The 24,024-nt window shown below is 43.5% G+C and overlaps 1 protein-coding gene across 1 annotated transcript in view; it reads left to right on the top strand.

Moving 5' to 3' along the window:
• Positions 1–24,024, top strand: part of LOC115134209 (semaphorin-3ab-like) — a 68,107-nt gene that overhangs the window by 8,041 nt on the left and 36,042 nt on the right. The window lies entirely within an intron of this gene.

The raw sequence follows: 24,024 nt of genomic DNA, 5'->3' as shown, positions 1-24,024 counted from the left end.
TGAATGTTTTTACAAAAAGCAGGTTAGTTCTAAAGGATAAGTTGACATTGATGTACCTAGCTAAAAGGTGAGCCACTTTTGTAGTACCGGTCATCCCGCGTTGATCTCCAGAGTTGACCGAAGTTACCTCAGTAACTCCTCAACTGATACATAGAGTAGGCCTCTGGAGTCTGAAATGATCAGGATATGCTTTATCTGTCACCGAGCGGACTGCCAGCCATGCGGCTATAAACTGATCTATAGGAACAAAGCCTTGAGATATAGAACTCCATACACTACTGGTTCATGTTTTGTTTAGATATTTTCTATGGCAGCACTAAATAACACTCCCTATGCCCTCCAGCCCAGAAAGAGAGCGAAAGAGAAGGAATGTAGGGTAAAATAGTTCATCAGTCTCACACAAGACTGTTGATTTTTTTGCCTCCATTTGCCTTCGCCCTTGCTCTCTCCTTTCCTCTCACTCCCTCCACCTAAGATCCATTGTAATAAAAATACAGCTGTATCCTAACGGTGAGAGAAGAGGGAGGAAGGTTGAGTAACCCATATGCAGATAGGGGGTGAATAGTAGGGCTTGGAGTCTCTAAAATGGCTGAGTTCACTTTGATTATTAAAATAGTGATAAGATTGTGTGTGCATCCACATGAGCATGTGAGTGTGTCAATGTATCCGTTTATTGGTTTAATCTCACAATACTCCGGTGAGTGGATGGTTTCCATGGATGCTAGTCCCACACAAACACACTCACCTGAGCTGTGTGTGGTGTTGACTACAACTGTGTTTGAATACCCATACAACATACTGTATTCTACCTACTTAATGAGTATATACTATTAGTTCATTTTAGTATACTGTAAGTGAATGGTGTCCTTTCAGTTGAGCATACGCTTCGCCTGTACCAGAAGTTGATGCTGTTGCTATGCAAACGCTGGCTAGCTTGTTAGCATGACAAATTAGTAGCTAGACATTTTACAACTGAGTGTTATTAAATTCAATCTGGAGTGCGCTCAGTGTCCGTTTTGTAAATTGAGTGTTTCGCTCTCGGAGCATTCAGAGCGCACACTGCCAGGCAGTATCAATGGACGTTCTGGCCGAGGAGTAGTGTTGATCCAAACAGTAGTGTTAATCCAAGCGTTCCGACTTTACAATGGCAGTCAAGCACCCAAGCTAACTGGCTAGCTACTTCCAGACACAAATGAGAGAACACCTCAATCTGACCATTTTACTTGCCCTAGCAGAGCTGGTTAGGCTGTTTTCAAGTTATCCAGAGCGTTAGTGTTTGTGCTGCTGGCAACAATTTAATTACGCTTTAATGCCTACGTTTACTGACACTGGTGTTGAGTGTTCATAAATTTATCAGTTATTCTGAGCTCTGCTACACTCAAACAAGTGTGCTCTGAAATCGGAGTAGATAGCCAGAGCGAATTTACGAATGCACCCAAATGTCCATTGAGAATGCACAACTAAACTAAGACAGGAAAAATCAAGTCAATAAACATTGGGTAGTTAGCATATAGTTTATATACTGGCAAGTTCGATATATTAGTAGCCAACTGACGTTAGGGAGCTAGCTAACATACCAGTACATACTGCTGTAATGACATGCTATGTGGTTTGTAAGGATAGCGTAGCTAAGAAATTGTCAGCCAACATAATGTGGTAATTATTTGAAAAGTCTTGCTTAATTACGTTGCTGAACATTATCTTAACATTTGCCATTAGTTAAAGCAATTGATTTGTATGTGCTCTCGCTGGATATTTTCCTCCATTTAATTCAAATCTAAAAAGATTGTGAAGCCACCCCGATTTTCTGAAGGATTGCATGATAGGCCCTAAAAGCACAGAAATAGTGTCTAATGCTTGTATACTTCGTATTTTGGCGAATGTAGTACAACATCCGGGAATTTTTGGCATATTATGACCAATAAGCATGATATACAGCGGGGCGAAAAAAGTATTTAGTCAGCCACCAATTGTGCAAGTTCTCCCACTTAAAAAGATGAGAGAGGCCTGTAATTTTCATCATAGGTACACTTCAAATATGACAGACAAAATTAGAAAGAATGTTTTGGGGCTGTTGCTGGGCAACACAGACTTTCAACTCCCTCCAAAGATGTTCTATGGGGTTGAGATCTGGAGACTGGCTAGGCCACTCCAGGACCTTGAAATGCTTCTTACGAAGCCACTCCTTTGTTGCCCGGGCGGTGTGTTTGGGATCATTGTCATGCTGAAAGACCCAGCCACGTTTCATCTTCAATGCTCTTGCTGATGGAAGGAGGTTTTTACCCAAAATCTCACGATACATGGCCCCATTCATTCTTTCCTTTAAATGGATCAGTCGTCCTGGTCCCTTTGCAGAAAAACAGCCCCAAAGCATGATGTTTCCACCCCCATGCTTCACAGTAGGTATGGTGTTCTTTGGATGCAACTCAGCATTCTTTGTCCTCCAAACACGACGAGTTGAGTTTTACCAAAAAGTTATATTTTGGTTTCATCTGACCATATGACATTCTCCCAATCTTCTTCTGGATCATCCAAATGCTCTCTAGCAAACTCCAGACGGGCCTGGACATGTACTGGCTTAAGCAGGGGGACACGTCTGGCACTGCAGGATTTGAGTCCCTGGCGGTGTAGTGTGTTACTGATGGTAGGCTTTGTTACTTTGGTCCCAGCTCTCTGCAGGTCATTCACTAGGTCCCCCCGTGGGGTCCTGGTATTTTTGCCCCACTGTATATACTCAATTTAGGTCACAAATAGTACAGGTTAGTATGAGTATTAGAACACAACTATGATTTCCAGACTAGCTTTCTACATGTCTGACACCACTGTTTATACGTCAAGCAGCCTGGGCTCTCGGCAATTTAACAGTTTCCTTTTCACATGGTGGATAGCATATACAGTAGGATTACAGTAACACATACCTGCCTCATTGTTTGTTCAGGTGACTGCGTGTGTGCGTCTGAGGGGAATTGTGCTGGGCTGTGTGTGTGTGGGAGCTCTGGTGTGTTTGTGACAGAGCAGAATTGAGGGCACTTGAGGGATTCTGTTTCTAACTTCAAGCAGAAGGTCTCTCTCTCCTCTTTCTTCCCCTCCCTCCCTCACTCTGTCACGCATCTTTTTCTTTCATTCACACATTTTCCCTTCCATTGCCTTTTTTGTAATGCATGTCCATCTCTCCCTTCTCTTATTTTCCCCACTTCTCTCCCTTTTTCCTCCCTTGTCTCACTTCCATTCTCCTCCCTCTCTCCTCCCTATCAGGGCTTCAGACATAAAAAACACACTTCAGAGAGTGGGGCATTTTCCCTGATGAAACATTAATGATGTACAGTTATTTTATACAAGATAGAAAGATTTTAAAAACTTTTAAAAAGAAGCATCCCTTTTTCAGGACCCTGTCTTTCAAAGATAATTCATAAAAATCCAATTAACTTCACAGATCTTCATTGTAAAGGGTTTAAACACTGTTTTCCATGCTTGTTCAATGAACCATAAACAATTAATGTACATGCACCTGTGGAACTGTCGTTAAGACACAAAAAGCTTACAGACGGTAGGCAATTAAGGTCAGTTCTGAAAACTTATGACACTAAAGAGGCCTTTCTACTGACTCTGAAAAACACCAAAAGAAAGATGCCCAGGGTCCCTGCTCACCTGCGTCAACGTGCCTTAAGCATGCTGCAAGGAGGCATGAAGACTGCAGATGTGGCCAGGGCAATAAATTGCAATGTCTGTACTGTGAGACGCCTAAGACAGCGCTACAGGGAGACAGGACGGACAGCTGATCATCCTCGAAGTGGCAGACCACGTGTAACAACACCTGCACAGGATCGGTACATCTGAATATCACACCTGCGGGACAGGTACAGAATGGCAACAACTGCCCGTGTTACAACAGGAACGCACAATCCCTCCATCAGAGCTCAGACTGTCTGGAATAGGCTTAGAGAGGCTGGACTGAGGGCATGTAGACCTTTTGTAAGGCAGGTCCTCACCAGACATCACCGGAAACAACGTTGCCTATGGGCACAAACCCACTGTCACTGGACCAGGCCAGCAGCCATACTGCTCATTCTGTGCATGATTTCCTGCAAGACAGGAATGTCAGCGTTCTGCCATGGCCAGCGAAGAGCCCGGATCTCAATCCCATTGAGCACATCTGGGACCTGTTGGATCCGAAGGTGAGGGCTAGGACCATTCTCCCCAGGAATGTCTGTTAACTTGCAGGTGGAAGAGTGAGGTAACATCTCACAGCAAGAACTGTCAAATCTGGTGCAGTCCATGAGGAGGAGATGCACTGCAGTACATATTGCAGCTGGTGGCCACGCCAGATACTGACTGTTTCTTTTGATTTTGACCCCCCCACACTACGTACTACGTACAGTTGAAGTTGGAGGTTTACATACACTTAGGTTGGAGTCATTAAAACTCATTTTTCAACCACTCCACAAATTTCTTGTTAACAAACTATTGTTTTGGCAAGTCGGTTAGGACACCTGCTTTGTACATGACACAAGTCATTTTTCCAACAATTGTTTACAGACACATTTCACTTATAATTCACTGTATCACAATTCCAGTGGGTCAGAAGTTTACATACACCAAGTTGACTGTGCCTTTAAACAGCTTGGAACATTCCAGAAAATGATGTCATGGCTTTGGAAGCTTCTGATAGGCTAATTGACATAATTTGAGTCAATTAGAGGTGTACCTGTTGATATATTTCAAGGCCTACCTTCATACTCAGTGCCACTTTGCTTGACATCATGGGAAAATCAAAAGAAATCAGCCAAGACTTCAGAAAAACAATTATAGACCTCCACAAGTCTGGTTCATCCTTGGGAGTAATTTCCAAATGCCTGAAGGTACCACTTTCATCTGTACAAACAATAGTACGCAAGTATGAACACTCTGAGACCACACAGCCATCATAACGCTTAGGAAGGACACTCATTCCATCTCCTAGAGATTAATGTACTTTTGTGCAAATAGTGCAAGTCAATCCCAGAACAACAGAAAAGGATCTTGTGAAGATGCTGGAGGAAACAGGTAGAAAGTATCTTTATCCACAGTAAAATGAGTCTTATATCGACAAAACCTGAAAGGCTGCTCAGCAAGGAAGAAGCCATTGCTCCAAAACCGCCATAAAAAAGCCAGACTATGGTTTGCAACTGCAGATGGGGAGGAAGATCATACTGTTTGGAGAAATGCCCTCTGGTCTGATGAAACAAAAATAGAACTGTTTGGCAATAATGACCATGGTCATGTTTGGAAGAAAAAGGCGGTGGCTTGCAAGCCGAAGAACACCATCCCAACCGTGAAGCACGGGGGTGGCAGCATCATGATGTGGGGGTGCTTTGCTGCAGGAGGGACTGGTGAACTTAATAAATAGATGGCAACATGAGGATGGAAAGTTATGTGGATATATTGTGGATATATTCAAGACATCAATCAGGAAGTTAATGCTTGGTCGCAAATGGGTCTTCCAAATGGACAATGACCCCAAGCATACTTCCAAAGTTGTGGCAAAATGGCTTAAGGACAATAAAGTCAAGGTATTGGAGTGGCCATCACAAAGCCCTGACCTCAATCCTATAGAAAATGTGTAGGCAGAACTGAAAAAGTGTGCACGAGCAAGGAGGCCTACAAACCTGATTCAGTTACACTAGTGGATATATAAGATATAAGCTCTCTCTATAAGATATAAGCTCTCTTTTGAATGGGCCAAAATTCACCCAACCTTTTTTGTGGGAAGCTTGTGGAAGGCTACCTTAAACGTTTGACCCAAGTTAAACAATTTAAAATCCATGATACCAAATACTAATTGAGTGTATGTAAACTTCTGACCCACTGGGAATGTGATGAAAGAAATGAAAGCTAAAATACAATTTTTTACAATCACTTTGTCACTAATTTCAGAACTTTGTGGTCATTTTTCAAAACTCTAGACACAAAACTCAAAACGGTCATCACTTGTAACACAGGCTGTCCAATGTTCAACACATTGCATTGTGCATTCATATCTTTAAAGAAACCTTGCACTTGCAGAATCATTGGTTCAAATAACTAATTTATCATGAAATACCATAGGATTATTTATTTAGATCACCCACACACAACATATCGATCGTTTCACTGTGTAGTTGTTCATACAATCATTAAATATTGTAGTACCAAATATGTTTTACTATGCTACTTCATATAAATACATCACTGTAAAAGGACTAGTAGAGAGAATACTACAGACACAGTGGAATCATTGAACAGAATATGAAATGTATTAAATCACAGGTTTCCTTGAATCAAAGCAAAGGTAATTAGCTACAAAAAAAGTAAACAACTACAGAAAAATGTCAACTGCAGTGTTCCTCACCTGACATCACCTGACATTATCCCACACAATGACATAGGTCATACCATCAGCTCTACAGACCTCATTTAGCTAATCTAGGAAGGTTACATTTGAACAGCGAACACTATGTGGCTGCCTGCAACTCAATATATGGAGTATATTGAGAAGAGAGCTTTAGTGGTTGTTCAACCTAACATTAGAACGGGCAAGATGAGTAATCTAAGCAACTTTGACTGTGGTATGATTGTTGATGCCACACATGGTGATTCCAGCATCTCAGAAACAGCTGCCCTCCTGGGATTTTTATGCACTACAGTCTCTAGAGTTTACAGAGAATGGTGAGATAAACAAAACACATTCAATGAGTGGCATTTCTGAGGGAGAAAAACACCTTGTTAATGAGAGAGGTCAGAGGAGAATGTCCAGACTCATTCAAGACAACAGAAAGGCCACAAACACTCAAATAACAGCTGTTTAAAACAGTGGTATGCAGAATGGCATCTCTTAATGTACAACACCATGAATAATTCAGGCTGTTGTGGAGGCAAAAGGGGGTCCTACCCAGTACTAGATAGGTGTACCTAATAAAGTGGCCAGTGAGTGTACAGTAATGTCAAATCTGAAAACGTGGTCTGAAAAAATGGTACATGGGACCATAGAAACGGTGTCTGATAAAGAATGATGATGAAATATTACAGCCATAGATAATGTAGTCCAATTGGTTCATATTCCATGGTAATTGGTGTCAATGGATCTCGTTTTCCAGAAACTTTCATGATCTAAACATGGAATATTGTTTGTCAGTTTCCATAAAACTATGCATTAAGAGTAATGCAACAGTTACTTTTCATTTTGAGCAGTTGTATCAATTGATAGTTAGATCATTGTAATGAAATGAACAGACAGTCATTTCAGATGTAATGTGTGAATTGCATTTTGAAATGGTAATACTTTCATGTTAAGTTGTGTCATTTCGAACAGGTGATTTTAGTTCAATGAACAAATGATCTTAGCTCCATGTGTATTGTATCCAAGCAATTGGAAAAAGTGTTAGAGTTTTGAAAAATGTGCATTTTGATCATTGGTTGTCAGTTTTTGTGTCTAGAGTTTTGAAAAATGACATCAAGGTTCTGAAATTAGTGCCAAAGTGATTGTAAAAAACTGTAAATCATTCTCTCTACTATTATTCTGACATTTCACATCCTTAAAATAAAGTGGTGATCCTAACTGACCTTAAACAGGGAATTCTTACTTGGATTAAATGTCAGGAATTGTGAAAAACTGAGTTTAAATGTACTTGCCTAAGGTGTATGTAAACTTCCGACTTCAACTGTACATCATGTGGCACTCAGGACCCAGTCACTAATGAAAGTTTCAATTTATTACAAGTCATTATAAAACGGGTTGTTTGGATTCTGTTTGTGTTTGTTTGTGTGTGTGTGTGTGCGCGCGCGTGCGTGCGGCTGAGGATATTGTGCTGGGCTGTGTGAGAGGGTGTGTGGGGACTCTGGTGTGTTTGTGACAGAGCAGAATTGAGGGCACTTGAGGGATTCTGTTTCTAACTACAAGCAGAAGGTTTCTCTCTCCCTCTCTTTTTCTTCCTCCCTCCCTCCCTCCCTCCCTCTCTTACTCTGTCACTCGTCTTTTTCTTTCATTCACTCATTTTCCCTTCAATTGCCTTTTTTTTGTAATGCATGTCCATCCCTCCTTTCTCTTATTTTCCCCACTTCTCTCCCATTTTCCTCCCTTGTCTCCCTTCCCTTCCCCTCCCTCTCCCCTCCCTCTCAGGGCTTCTGACATAAAAACACACTTCAGTGAGTGGGACATTTTCCATGATGAAACATTAATGATGTACACAGTTATTTATTCCAAGAAAGAAAGAAAGAAAGATAATACATACTACATACATCATGTGGCAATCAGGACCCAGTCACTAATGAATGTTTTAATTTATTACAGAGCATTACGAAACGGGTTGTTTGGATTCTGTTTGTGTTTGTGTGTGTGCGTTTGTTTCTGCGTGCATGAGTGTGTGTGTGTGTGTGTGTGTGTGTGTGTGTGTGTGTGTGCGTGCATGATGTGTGTGTGTGTGTGCGGCTGAGGGGAATAGTGCTGGGCTGTGTGTGGGAGAGGGTGTGTGGGAGAGGGTGTGTGGGAGCTCTGGTGTGTTTGTGACAGAGCAGAATTGAGGGCACTTGAGGGAATCTGTTTCTAACTACAAGCAGCAGGTCTCTCTCTCCCTCTCTCTTTCTTTCTCCCCCTCTCTCTCTCTCTCTCTTTCTTTCTCCCCCCTCTCTCCCTCTCTCTTTCTTTCTTTCTCCCTCTCTCTTTCTTTCTCCCCCTCTCTCTCTCCCTCTCTCTTTCTTTCTCCCCCTCTCTCTTTCTTTCTCCCCCTCCCTCCCTCTCTTACTCTGTCACTCCCATCTTTCTCTTCCATTGCCTTTGTTTGTACTGCATGTCCATTTACTCTTATTTCCCCTCTTCTCTTCCTTTTTCCTCCCGTCTTCCTCCCCTTCTCCTCCCGTCTTCCTTCCCTTCTCCTCCCTCTCCCCTCCTTCTCAGGGCTTCTGACAAAAGAAAAAAACACATCAGAGATTGGGGCATTTTCCCTGGTGAAACATTAATGATGTACACAGTTATTTATTCCAAGAAAGAAAGACAGATAATCCATACTACATACATCATGTGGCAATCAGGACCCAGTCACTAATGAACGTTTCAATTTATTACAAAGCATTATAAAACGGGATGTTTAGAATCTGGATGATGATTGGTTGAAAGCAGGGAGTTATAGTACCACAATCCCCGCATTTCACAGGTAATCCCTGTTTTAACAGTTCCATTAGATTTATCAATGCGCATCCACTGTCCCACAGCCCAGCCAATCAATTTATAAAATTAATTCAATATATATATTAGAATGGATATAAAAGACAGGTAACGGTTGCCTAACTTTCCTCAATAGCTATCAAATAAAATACTTACTTACAAGCCCTAAACCAACAATGTTGTTTTAAGAAAAATAATAGTTAATAAAAATTAAAAAATGTAAATCAAAGAGCAACATTAAAATTAAAATAATGAGACTATATACGGGGTACCAGTACCGAGTCAATGTACAGGTTAATCAAGGTTATTGAGGTAATATGTACATGCAGGTAAGGGTAAAGTGACTATGCACAGATAATAAACAGATTAGCTCTTTGATTAGATGTTCAGCAGTCTTATGGCTTGGGGGTAAAAACTATTAAGAAGCCATTTTCTCAATTTTTTCCAGTACTGCTTGCTGTGCCATAGCAGAGAGAACAGTCAATAGGGTGGCTGGAGTCTTTGGTAATTTCTAGGGCCTACCTCTGACACCTCCTGGTATAGAGGTCCTGGATGGCAGGAAGCTTGGCCCCAGTGATGTACTGGGCGGTACGCATTACCCTCTGTAGCGCCTTGCGGTCGGAAGCCGTGAACCTCGCCAACAGCCAGTGAAATTGCAGGGCGCCAAATTCAAAACGACAGAAATCCCATAATTAAAATTCCTCAAACATACAAGTATTTTACACCATTTTAAAGATATGAGATCTGAGGACACATGCCAAGTCTTTTCAGTCTCCTGAGGGGAAATAGGTGTGGTTGTCTGGGTGTGTTTGGACCATGATAGTTTGTTGGTGATGTGGACACCAAGGAACTTGAAGCTCTCAATATAATCCACAACAGCCTCGTCAATGAGAATGGGGGTGTGCTCGGCCCTCCTTTTCCTTTAGTCCACAATCTTCTCCTTTGTCTTGATCACGTTGAGGGAGAGGTTGTTGTTCTGGCACCTGTTAAGGCTGTGTAAGGCAGGCAAAGTCAGGTGCAGGAGAGCAGAGTAGAGGAAAGAGGCACACTTTTATTCTGGTCAGAAAATAGGCACAACATGACATCTAAGTGCCCATAAAACACGGAACATGAATACAAAAGTATAGCGCGTGAACATAGACCATTAACAAATAAACAATTACACACAAAGACATGGAAGGGAACAGAGGACTGAATACATGCAGTGTGATTATGGAATGAAAACCAGGTGTGTATGGAACAAGACAAAACAAAAGTATGAGAAGTATGAGAAAAAGTATGAGAAATGGAGCGGAGATGGCTAGAAAGTCGGTGACGCCGATCGCCGAATACCGCCGGAACAAGGAGAGGAGCCGACTTCGGTGGAAATCGTGACAGCACCACACTGTCAGGTCTCTGACCTCCTCCCTATAGGCTATCTCATTGTTGTCGGTGATCAGGCCTACCACCATTGTGTCGTCAGCAAACTTAATGATGGTATTGGAGTCGTGCTTGGCCACGCAGTCATGGGTGAACAGAGAGCAAAGCAGGGGACTAAGCATGCACCCCTGAGGGGCCCCCGTGTTAAGGATCAGCGTGGCAGATGTGATGCTACCTACCCTTACCACCTGGGGGCGGCCGTTCAGGAAGTCCAGGATCCAGTTGCAGAGGCAGGTGTTAAGTTCCAGGATCCTTAGCTTAGTGAGGAGCTTTGAGGACACTATGGTGTTGAACGCTGAGCTGTTGTCAATGAACAGCATTCTCACGTAGGTGTTCCTTTTATCCAGGTGGGAAAGAGCAGTGTGGAGTGCAATAGAGATTGCATCATCTGTAGATCTGTTGGGGCGCTATGCAAATTTGGGTGGGTCTAGGGTTCCTGGGATAATGAAGTTGATATGAGCCTTGACCAGCCTTTCAAAGCACTTCATGGCTACAGACGTGAGTGCTACAGATCGGTAGTCATTTAAGACAGGTTACCTGGGTGTTCTTGGGCACAGGGATTATGGTGGTCTGCTTGAAACATGTAGGTATTGTAGACTTGGTCAGGGACAGGTTGAAAATGTCAGCAATGACACTTAGTTGGTCAGGGCCAGTGGTGTAAAGTACTTAAGTAAAAATACTTTAAAGTACTACTTAATTAGTGTATCTGTACTTTGCTTTTATATTTTGGACAACTTTTACAATTACTTCACTACATTCCTAAAGAAAATATTCTATTTTTACTCAATACATTTTCCCTGACAACCCAAAGTACTTGTTACATTTTGAGTGCTGAGCTGGACAGGAAAATTGTTACATTTATGAAGAGAACAAGTGGTCGTCCCTACTGTCTATGACCTGTTGGACTAATCACAAAATGTATCTTTTGTAAGTAATGTCTGAGTGTTGAAGTGTGTCCCTGGCTATCCATACATTTTAAATACACAGATTTTGAAATTATTTATAATTATACTTTTACTTTTGATTATTATGAATATTTACAACCAAATACTTTTAGACTTTTTTGCACGCAGTATTTTACTGGGTGACTTTCACTCTTCCTTAAATAAAATAAAAAATCCTCAGCAATCTGAACGCAATAATGACAAAGCAAAAACTGTCTTTCAGAATAGTCTGCACATTTATAAAACATTAATACAATAAGTACCTTATTTACATAAGTATTCAGACCCTTTGCAATGAGACTCGAAATTGAGCTCAGGTGCATCCTGTTTCTGCACTCGGTCCGCAGGTAGTATTACATTTCATTACATTTCATTTCATTATAGTACAACGGTTTGATTTGTCTAATCTTAGCAATTTCTTCTTAGCAAGCTACATAGCCGTCTTTGTATCATAGATAATTGCGTAATTATCGTATTTCGTCGTCCTAACGCAGTCTACACTGCCCTGCAGCTAGCCAGCTAGCTAACGTCCACCGTTAGCTAGTCCACCGTCTACCGATTAGCAGCACAACTATTACACTCAACTGAACGACTTGATTAGTGTAGTGTTAGCTAGCTACAGAGTTGTCTTTGCTGTCTTCGTATCCAAGATAATTGTGTAGTTTAGAGTGTGTAGTTTTAGAGTGATTATCTTAATTTACCGAGGTTAGCTAGCCAGCTATTTGTCGTCCTTAACGTAGGAGACACTGCTAGCTAGCCAACAGCTAGCCAACGTCTACCGAACAGAACTTCCGCACTCAACAATCCGGTCGCATTTCGCTTCGCTCCACAGGTAGTATCACATTTTTCATTTCATTTCATTACAGTACAACGGCTTGATTTGTTTGATCGTAGCTAGCTACATAGCTAGCTACATAGCCGTCTTTGTATCAAAGATAATTGTGTAGTCTAGAGCGATTTCCTAGGTTAGCTAGCCAGCTATTCTCGTTCTTTTAACGCAACGTAACATAATCAACACTGCTAGCTAGCCAGCTAGCCCCGAATAGCAGCACAGTAGAAACTATTACACTCAACGGAACGACTTGATTAGTGTAGTGTCAACAACGCAGCCACTGCCAGCTAGCCTACATAGTCAACAACGCAGCCTCTGCCAGCTAGCCTACTTCAGCAGTACTGTATCATTTTAATCATTTTAGTCAATAAGATTCTTGCTACGTAAGCTTAACTTTCTGAACACTCGAGACGTGTAGTCCACTTGTCATTCCAATCTCCTTTGCATTAGTGTAGCCTCTTGTGTAGCCTGTCAACTATGTGTCTGTCTATCCCTGTTCTCTCCTCTCTGCACAGACCATACAAACGCTCCACACCGCGTGGCGCGGCCACCTAATCTGGTGGTCCCAGCGCGCACGACCCACGTGGAGTTCCAGGTCTCCGGTAGCCTCTGGAACTGCCGATCTGCGGCCAACAAGGCAGAGTTCATCTCAGCCTATGCCTCCCTCCAGTCCCTCGACTTCTTGGCACTGACGGAAACATGGATCACCACAGACAACACTGCTACTCCTACTGCTCTCTCTTCGTCTGCCCATGTGTTCTCGCACACCCCGAGAGCTTCTGGTCAGCGGGGTGGTGGCACCGGGATCCTCATCTCTCCCAAGTGGTCATTCTCTCTTTCTCCCCTTACCCATCTGTCTATCGCCTCCTTTGAATTCCATGCTGTCACAGTTACCAGCCCTTTCAAGCTTAACATCCTTATCATTTATCGCCCTCCAGGTTCCCTCGGAGAGTTCATCAATGAGCTTGATGCCTTGATAAGCTCCTTTCCTGAGGACGGCTCACCTCTCACAGTTCTGGGCGACTTTAACCTCCCCACGTCTACCTTTGACTCATTCCTCTCTGCCTCCTTCTTTCCACTCCTCTCCTCTTTTGACCTCACCCTCTCACCTTCCCCCTACTCACAAGGCAGGAAATACGCTCGACCTCATCTTTACTAGATGCTGTTCTTCCACTAACCTCATCGCAACTCCCCTCCAAGTCTCCGACCACTACCTTGTATCCTTTTCCCTCTCGCTCTCATCCAACACTTCCCACACTGCCCCTACTCGGATGGTATCGCGCCGTCCCAACCTTCGCTCTCTCTCCCCCGCTACTCTCTCCTCTTCCATCCTATCATCTCTTCCCTCTGCTCAAACCTTCTCCAACCTATCTCCTGATTCTGCCTCCTCAACCCTCCTCTCCTCCCTTTCTGCATCCTTTGACTCTCTATGTCCCCTATCCTCCAGGCCGGCTCGGTCCTCCCCTCCCGCTCCGTGGCTCGACGACTCATTGCGAGCTCACAGAACAGGGCTCCGGGCAGCCGAGTGGAAATGGAGGAAAACTCGCCTCCCTGCCGACCTGACATCCTTTCACTCCCTCCTCTCTACATTTTCCTCTTCTCTCTCTGCTGCTAAAGCCACTTTCTACCACTCTAAATTCCAAGCATCTGCCTCTAACCCTAGGAAGCTCTTTGCAACCTTCTCCTCCCTCCTGAATCCTCCTCCCCCCCCCTCCTCCCTCTCTGCAGATGACTTCGTCAACCATTTTGAAAAGAAGGTCGACGACATCCGATCCTCGTTTGCTAAGTCAAACGACACCGCTGGTTCTGCTCACACTGCCCTACCCTGTGGTCTGACCTCTTTCTCCCCTCTCTCTCCAGATGAAATCTCGCGTCTTGTGACGGCCGGCCGCCCAACAACCTGCCCGCTTGACCCTATCCCCTCCTCTCTTCTCCAGACCATTTCCGGAGACCTTCTCCCTTACCTCACCTCGCTCATCAACTCATCCCTGACCGCTGGCTACGTCCCTTCCGTCTTCAAGAGAGCGAGAGTTGCACCCCTTCTGAAAAAACCTACACTCGATCCCTCCGATGTCAACAATTACAGACCAGTATCCCTTCTTTCTTTTCTCTCCAAAACTCTTGAACGTGCCGTCCTTGGCCAGCTCTCCCGCTATCTCTCTCAGAATGACCTTCTTGATCCAAATCAGTCAGGTTTCAAGACTAGTCATTCAACTGAGACTGCTCTTCTCTGTATCACGGAGGCGCTCTGCACTGCTAAAGCTAACTCTCTCTCCTCTGCTCTCATCCTTCTAGACCTATCGGCTGCCTTCGATACTGTGAACCATCCTCCTCTCCACCCTCTCCGAGTTGGGCTTCTCCGGCGCGGCCCACGCTTGGATTGCGTCCTACCTGACAGGTCGCTCCTACCAGGTGGCGTGGCGAGAATCCGTCTCCACACCACGTGCTCTCACCACTGGTGTCCCCCAGGGCTCTGTTCTAGGCCCTCTCCTATTCTCGCTATACACCAAGTCACTTGGCTCTGTCATAACCTCACATGGTCTCTCCTATCATTGCTATGCAGACGACACACAATTAATCTTCTCCTTTCCCCCTTCTGATGACCAGGTGGCGAATCGCATCTCTGCATGTCTGGCAGACATATCAGTGTGGATGACGGATCACCACCTCAAGCTGAACCTCGGCAAGACGGAGCTGCTCTTCCTCCCGGGAAGGACTGCCCGTTCCATGATCTCGCCATCACGGTTGACAACTCCATTGTGTCCTCCTCCCAGAGCGCTAAGAACCTTGGCGTGATCCTGGACAACACCCTGTCGTTCTCAACTAACATCAAGGCGGTGGCCCGTTCCTGTAGGTTCATGCTCTACAACATCCGCAGAGTACGACCCTGCCTCACACAGGAAGCGGCGCAGGTCCTAATCCAGGCACTTGTCATCTCCCGTCTGGATTACTGCAACTCGCTGTTGGCTGGGCTCCCTGCCTGTGCCATTAAACCCCTACAACTCATCCAGAACGCCGCAGCCCGTCTGGTGTTCAACCTTCCCAAGTTCTCTCACGTCACCCCTCGCTCCTCCGCTCTCTCCACTGGCTTCCAGTTGAAGCTCGCATCCGCTACAAGACCATGGTGCTTGCCTACGGAGCTGTGAGGGGAACGGCACCTCAGTACCTCCAGGCTCTGATCAGGCCCTACACCCAAACAAGGGCACTGCGTTCATCCACCTCTGGCCTGCTCGCCTCCCTACCACTGAGGAAGTACAGTTCCCGCTCAGCCCAGTCAAAACTGTTCGCTGCTCTGGCCCCCCAATGGTGGAACAAACTCCCTCACGACGCCAGGACAGCGGAGTCAATCACCACCTTCCGGAGACACCTGAAACCTCACCTCTTTAAGGAATACCTAGGATAGGATAAAGTAATCCCTCTCACCCCCCTTAAAAGATTTAGATGCACTACTGTTCCACTGGATGTCATAAGGTGAATGCACCAATTTGTAAGTCGCTCTGGATAAGAGCGTCTGCTAAATGACTTAAATGTAAATGTAATGTTTCCATTGATCATCCTTGAGATGTTTCTACAACTTAATTGGAGTCCACCTGTGGTAAATTACATTGATTAGACATGATTTGGAAAGGCACACACCAGGTACCAAAACATTTCTGCAGCATTCAAGGTCCCCAAGAACACAATGGCCTCCATCATTCTGTTTTTTTTTTTGTACTGTGACCCCTTTTTCTCCCCAGTTTCGTGATCTCTAATTGGTAGGTACAGTCTTGTCCCTACTCTGCAACTTCCCTACACGACCCTGCCAAGCCGCACTGCTTCTTGACACACTCCTCGCGTAACCCGGAAGCCAGCCGCACCAATGTGTCGGAGAAAACACCGTCCAGCTGGCGACTGAAGTCAGCTTGCAGGCCTCCATCATTCTTAAATGTAAGAAGTTTGGAACCAACAAGACTCTTCCTAGAGCTGGCTGCCGGGCCAAACTTAGCAACCAGGGGAGAAGGGCCTTGGTCAGTGAAGTGACCAAGAACCGATGGTCACTCTGACAGAGCTCTAGAGTTCCTCTGTGGAGATGGGAGAACCTTCCAGAAGGACAACCATCTATGCAGCACTCCACCAATCAGGCCTTTATGGTAGAGTGGCCAGACAGAAGCCACTACTCAGTAAAAGGCACATGACAGCACGCTTGGAGTTTAAATGTTAAATTTCGAAGTGGTTCCAAACTTCAAATTTCAGGTTTAGTCATTAACTCCATATTTTTAAGGTTAGGGATAAGTTCAGGCATTAACTCCAAATTTGTAAGGTTAAGGTGAGGGTTAAGGCTTGGGATAGGCTTAAAACAAAAATAACTTTCTATTACTGGATTCAAACTTGCAACCTTTGGAATCAGATGCTTAACAACATCCTAGCAAAACCGAAACCTACTTGAAGGTTACAGCGAACACTGTTGCCCCTAGTAGAGAGTTTTCACATCTTCTCCGACAGCATCAGACAGGATGGATGTCAAATACTGACTTTTGTCATGGGTGACCTTGCTGGTACATAAACCCAGGTTTTCTAATGCTATGTATTGGACCAAATCAAATAGAATTTTATTTGTCACATACACATGGTTAGCAGATGTTAATGCGAGTGTAGCGAAATGCTTGTGCTTCTAGTTCCGACAATGCAATAATAACCAACAAGTAATCTAACCTAACAATTTCACAACAACTACCTTATACACACAAGTGTAAAGGGATGAAGAATATGTACATAAAGATATATAAATGAGTGAAGGTACAGAACAGCATAGGCAAGATGCAGTAGATGGTATCGAGTATGTAAACATATAAAAGTGGCATTGTTTAAAGTGGCTAGTTATACATGTATTACATAAAGATGGCAAGATGCAGTAGATTGTATAGAGTACAGTATATACATATGAGGTGGGTAATGTAGGGTATGTAAACATTATATTAAGTGGCATTGTTGAAAGTGGCTAGTGATACAATTTTTTACATCAATTTGTCCAATATTAAAGTGGCTGGAGTTGAGTCAGTATATTGGCAGCACCCACTCAATGTTAGTGGTGGCTGTTTAACAGTCTGATGGCCTTGAGATAGAAGCTGTTTTTCAGTCTCTCGGTCCCTGCTTTGATGCACCTGTACTGACCTCGCCTTCTGGATGATAGAGGTGTTGTCAGTACAGTTGCATCGAAGCGATATTGGCACATCCCAGAAGAAGCAGTCCTCCATAGGAATTAATAGAATTCTACAGTATTTCAATTTAACGTTTCAAGGACAAAATTACAGTAACATTAGAACATTTTAATAAATTATTATTTAAGGAAAATGTGGGGAAGTGCCAAGATGGAGGTGCGGTGGCTTCAAAAGTGCACCCCTGGTCAGCCATCTAGTGTATATATAAATAATTGGTCATAACATGAGAATAAAACCCTTTCCTGCTGTCAAATGACCAAAGCACCCTCTAGTTACCTCATGAGTGGAATGTTCTAAATATTTTTCATAATTTCATAATTAATGAACATTTCAACTCTATGTCTGGCATGGTACAGGTGTCTTCTTTTTTTAAACCTGTACCATGTGTGAGAGGTGTATACTTTCGTTTCAAAGTAGTTTTGTTTAAGACTACCAAGCAACACTCTGTGTGACCCTGATTTTCCCACTGCAGTAATATTAACAACCAGCCTGTTTGGTTAGCAACTTAAGAAGATCAGAAATAACAAATCATTTTTGCCCGGACTCTATTGTCTGGTGGAAGGATGAAATAAAACGAATGTACTCGGTAAAATAACGTTTTTAAGTAAAACATGTTGATAATCTTTTTTAAATATGTTGGCAACCATTTTATAAATGCAATAAGCTCCTCGAACCTGTGAATTATCGTTTTATAAAATAAATAAGGCCCTAGAACCTGGGAATTACCCTTGGCTTTGCCTCGGACCTAAGAACAGCCCTTGGTCAGGAGTTATCACATGACAATCCCTGGTTTCTCATGTCTTATTACTGTACTTAAATATACATTTAGCTAACAACCAACTGCACACTAACAGGCTTGACCACACCACTCACATTACGCGTGCGAGCGTAAAATAAATGTACACATACATGTTATTCAATCATTGCATCCACACCGCTCAAGCGCGTCAACGAGCAACTACGTAGCCAGGCACTAAAGTAGAACTTGGTTCTATTTGTGATGTGTGATACGCTGAAAGTCCCACCTCTCCCATCTCATCATTGGTTTTTAGGAGCATATACCCACGTGGGTGATTGAAAGATGAACTGAGGTCCACACTCCAGTCCAGTTGGTAGTGGTAATGCACCTTAAAATTGGTTGCCAACTGCCATATAAAGTCCAAAAAACAAGAAGAAGCCTGAAGGAGGAGAGATTACTAGAAACAATCTCGGTTTATCCTTTTATCTGTGGATTAATTGTCGGAGAAGAGGACCTTGTGCATTTCAGGTAAAATAACCCAATGTTTATATCCCAGGAAAATTAGCTAGCAACAGCAAGACAGCTAGCTAAATTGGCATAAATGTTCAATGCTTTTCGACCTGTCGTTTTGATCTTCAACCTGCGTGTCCTGATCTCGTCTGGTTTGGGTGGGCAAAATCAACATGCGCACGATGGCACACGTGCACGCACAGTGTAGTCATTATGTAAGGTGTTGATTTATCATAAAACACTTTGAAACCTACCACCACCTAATGTTTCCATTTATCACACATAGTAATACATCTACTATCAATCCCACACTGGGCTGCAGATTAGTTGTAGAGGCCTCGGTTTCAGATTGGTTGTACTGTATATTGGTTGTAGGGAGGGCTCAGGGTGGTTGTAGATGATTGGTTGGTATAACACAGACAGCTGAAGACAAATTCAGTGTAATGTATGACTGTGGTGTGACCTGGACTACATCAACAGGACATTCCCATTAGTCTACTGAGCAATTTGAATACAGTGTTGACTTGACATGACAACAAATGAAAAAGGCAGGGAGGCGTTCATAGAATTAGGAATTAAAATACTAATAGGATCTCATTGGAGGTGTTATTGTGACAGGGTAGGAAACAAAGTGTTGGTCAGTGTTTCCCAGGCGAGTGGGACCCTATAATCTTTGGCTACATTAAATGTTTTCTCTTACTTCATGAAATAGCTAACATATTCATGTTTCACCTCTTCCTCTCTAATTTAGAAAAATACTGTTGCACAAACAACATGCTGATTTAGGCAAACACCAGCCCTGGTATCAGGCTGTATGAGCTAGCTATGTTTGCTCTGACTCAGTAAGATACACAAACTAATAGTGTAATTATAGAGCACTAAGAAGAAAAGTGGAAGCAACATCATTGTCATCAACATATTGCTGAATCTTGACCATGACAATGGAGATTGAAGAGTGAACAGTCTCCAAATTATCTCGTGGTTAAGCAACAACAACTGCGCTCCTTAAGTGACAGAGGGCAGAGATTGTTGAGAGAAAGGGAGAGATTCGACTCAGGCAGCAGAGTAAACTATAAAAATGGAGTGACATCACATTTAACAAACCAAACATTTAAAAACTGTTACAGAAGGTAAAGTAAAAACCCAAACCGGTCCATGCATCAATACCGGTACACAGTAAAATACGGTATACTACCCAGCCCCAGAGTCGACTGAGCTACATCTCTAACCCCACATAGTCTAGTGAGCTATATCTCTACCCCCAAAAAGTCTAGTGAGCTATATCTCTACCCCCACAAAGTCTAGTGAGCTATATCTCTACCCCCACATAGTCTTGTGAGCTATACCTCAAACCGCACATAGTTTAGTGAGCTGTATCTCTAACCCACATAGAGTCTAGTGAGCTGTACTCTAACCCCACATAGAGTCTAGTGAGCTATATCTCTACCCCCCACAGGGTCTAGTGAGTCTTGTGAGCTATAACCGCACATAGTTTAGTGAGCTGTATCTCTAACCCGCACATAGAGTCTAGTGAGCTGTATTCCTCTACCCCACATAGTCTAGTGAGCTATAGCTGTATCTCTACCCCAACATAGAGTCTAGTGAGCTATACCTCTACCCCAACATAGAGTCTAGTGAGCTATACTTGTACCCCACATAGAGTCTAGTGAGCTATAACTCTTACCCCAACATAGAGTCTAGTGAGCTATATCTCTACCCCCACATCATCTAGTGAGCTATATCTCTACCCTCACATAGTCTAGTGAGCTGAGCTGTATCTCTACCCCACCTAGTGAGCTGTATCTCTACCCCCACATAGAGTCTAGTGAGCTATATCTCTACCCCCACATAGGGTCTAGTAGAGTCTAGTGAGCTGTATCTCTACCCCCACAAGAATATCTCTACCCCAGTTAGCTAGCTACATCTCTCACACATACAGTTGAGTTAGCTATACATGGAGTCTAGTGAGCTATATCTCTACCCCATAGGCTAGTGAGTTATATATCTACCCCACATAGAGTCTAGTGAGCTATCTCTACCCCAAATATAGTCAAATGAGCTATATCTCTACCCCACACATAGATGGTCTAGTGAGCTATATCTCTACCCCCACATAGTCTAGTGAGCTGTATCTCTACCCCACATAGAGTCTAGTGAGCTGTATCTCTACCCCCACATAGAGTCTAGTGAGCTGTATCTCTACCCCACACATAGAGTCTAGTGAGCTGTATCTCTACCCCCACATAGAGTCTAGTGAGCTGTATGTATCTCTCTACCCCACACAATTAGGTTCTACTGAGATGTATCTCTACTAGAGTCTAGTGAGCTGTATCTCTACCCCACACATAGGTTCTAGTGAGCTGTATCTCTACCCCCACATATGGTCTACTGAGCTATATCTCTACCCCACACAGAGTCTAGTGAGGCTGTATCTCTACCCCACATAGAGTCTAGTGAGCTGTATCTCTACCCCCACACATAGAGTCTAGTAGGCTGTATCTCTACCCCCACATAGAGTCAAATGAGCTATATCTCTACCCCACACATAGATTCTAGTGAGCTAGTATCTCTACCCCACAAAGAGTCTAGTGAGCTGTATCTCTACACCACACATAGCTATATCTCTACCCCACATAGAGTCTAGTGAGCTGTCTCTACCCCCACATAGTCTAGTGAGCTTTATCTCTACCCCCACAATTAGGTTCTAGTGAGCTATATCTCTACCCCCACATGGATTCTAGTGAGCTTTATCTCTACCCCCACATAGAGTTAGTAGGCTGTATCTCTACCCCACATAGAGTCAAATGAGCTGTATCTCTACCCCACATAGATTCTTGAGCTGTGAGCTGTATCTCTACCCCCACATAGAGTTCTAGTGAGCTGTATCTCTACCCCACATAGAGTCTAGGTCTAGTGAGCTATATCTCTACCCCACACATAGGTTCTAGTGAGCTGTATCTCTACCCCACACATAGAGTCTAGTGAGCTGTATCCCTACCCCACATAGTCTAGTGAGATGTATCTCTACCCCACAATTAGGTTCTAGTGAGCTGTATCTCTACCCCCACATAGAGTCTAGTGAGCTGTATCTCTACCCCACATAGAGTCTAGTGAGCTGTATCTACCCCACACATAGATTCTAGTGAGCTGTATCTCTACCCCCACATGGTTCTAGTGAGCTGTATCTCTACCCCACATAGAGTCTAGTGAGCTGTATCTCTACCCCACATAGAGTCTAGTTAGCTGTATCTCTACCCCACATAGGTTCTAGTGAGCTGTATCTCTACCCCCCACATAGAGTCTAGTGAGCTGTATCTCTACCCCACATAGAGTCTAGTGAGCTGTATCTCTACCCCCACATAGGTTCTAGTGAGCTATATCTCTACCCCACATAGAGTCTAGTGAGCTATATCTCTACCCCACACATAGGGTCTAGTGAGCTGTATCTCTACCCCCACATAGAGTCTAGTGAGCTGTATCTCTACCCCACAATTAGGTTCTAGTGAGCTATATCTCTACCCCCACATGGATTCTAGTGAGCTTTATCTCTACCCCCACATAGAGTGTAGCTGTATCTCTACCCCCACATAGAGTCTATCTCTAGCTACATCTCTAACCCACATAGAGGTCTAGTGAGCTGTATCTCTACCCCACAATAGAGTCTAGTGAGCTGTATCTCTACCCCCACATAGAGTCTAGTGAGCTACCCCCACATAGTAGTGAGCTCTACCCCACATAGAGTCTAGTGAGCTGTATAGAGTCTAGTGAGCTATATCTCTACCCCCACATAGAGTCTAGTGAGCTGTATCTCTACCCCACATAGAGTCTAGTGAGCTGTATCTCTACCCCACATAGAGTCTAGTGAGCTATATCTCTACCCCATAGAGTCTAGTGAGCTGTATCTCTACCCCAAATAGGTCTAGTGAGCTGTATCTCTACCCCACATAGAGTCTAGTGAGCTGTATCTCTACCCCACATAGAGTCTAGTGAGATGTATCTCTACCCCACATAGAGTCTAGTGAGCTGTATCTCTACCCCCACGTAGAGTCTAGTGAGCTGTCTCTCTACCCCACATAGAGTCTAGTGAGCTGTATCTCTACCCCCACATAGAGTCTAGTGAGCTGTATCTCTACCCCACATAGAGTCTAGTGAGCTGTATCTCTACCCCCACATAGATTCTAGTGAGCTGTATCTCTACCCCCTACATAGAGCCTCTAGTGAGCTGTATCTCTACCCCACATAGAGTCTAGTGAGCTATATCTCTACCCCCACATAGAGTCTAGTGAGCTGTATCTCTAACCCCACATCTAGAGCCAGCTGAACATTACTAATGTCACATAGAGAGTCTCAGTGAGCTGTATTTCAGGAAAAACACGATAGGAGTATCTAGTGAGCTAGAGTCACTCAGTATCTCTTAGAGTCCTCCCATCTAATTAAAAAAATAGAGCGAGACCAATGTTTAATCTAGTGAGCTATATCTCTATTCCCCAGCATAGAGGTCTAGTGAGCTAGATCTCTAAGACAGAGGTGAAAAAATCTAGTGAGCTTTATCTCTAACCCCAGATTACAGAGTGTCAGACACTCATCTCAGCTTGGAGAATATCTTACTGGCTCTCACACTCTCTGCTGTCCCCCTCTCTACACATAGAGTCCACCCTTAGGTTCTATGAGCTATATCTCTACCCCACATGGATTCTAGTGAGCTTTATTTCTACCCCCCTAGAGCCTTGTGAGTCGTATCTCTCACATAGGTTCTAGTTTCCCATTATTATCTAATTATTTTCCCTTATCCCTCTACTGAGCTATATCTCTACACGTGTGTGTGTGTGTGTTAGAGATTATGTGTTAGAGAGGTTTAGGTTTGAGAGAAACAATTTATGGTGACAGTAAAGTTGACAATATCATCTCAAAAGGCGGTTTACTTTCAGTAAACCTTTGGGTTACTTTCCCCTTAAAAGGAAGATGACAAAAAGGTTCCAACAAATGCATTTTGGTGTATCATCATAGTGGTCTCTGACGTGTGGTCAGACTCGCTCAGGTGGAACAAACATAAACTTTTTTCAATGCTGAAATGAATGTAATTGAGACAGGAGTCGTAATGTATTTTTTCCACAGACATCCTTTATTTCAACGTAATCCAAGAAGTAATCATATAGTTTTTCAAATGTATTTGTAATCTGATTCAAATATGTTTGCTGGTAATGTAA

Source organism: Oncorhynchus nerka, linkage group LG9a, assembly GCF_034236695.1.
Source record: "Oncorhynchus nerka isolate Pitt River linkage group LG9a, Oner_Uvic_2.0, whole genome shotgun sequence".
Lineage (NCBI taxonomy): Eukaryota > Metazoa > Chordata > Actinopteri > Salmoniformes > Salmonidae > Oncorhynchus > Oncorhynchus nerka.
This window is presented reverse-complemented; position numbering and strand designations above follow the sequence as displayed.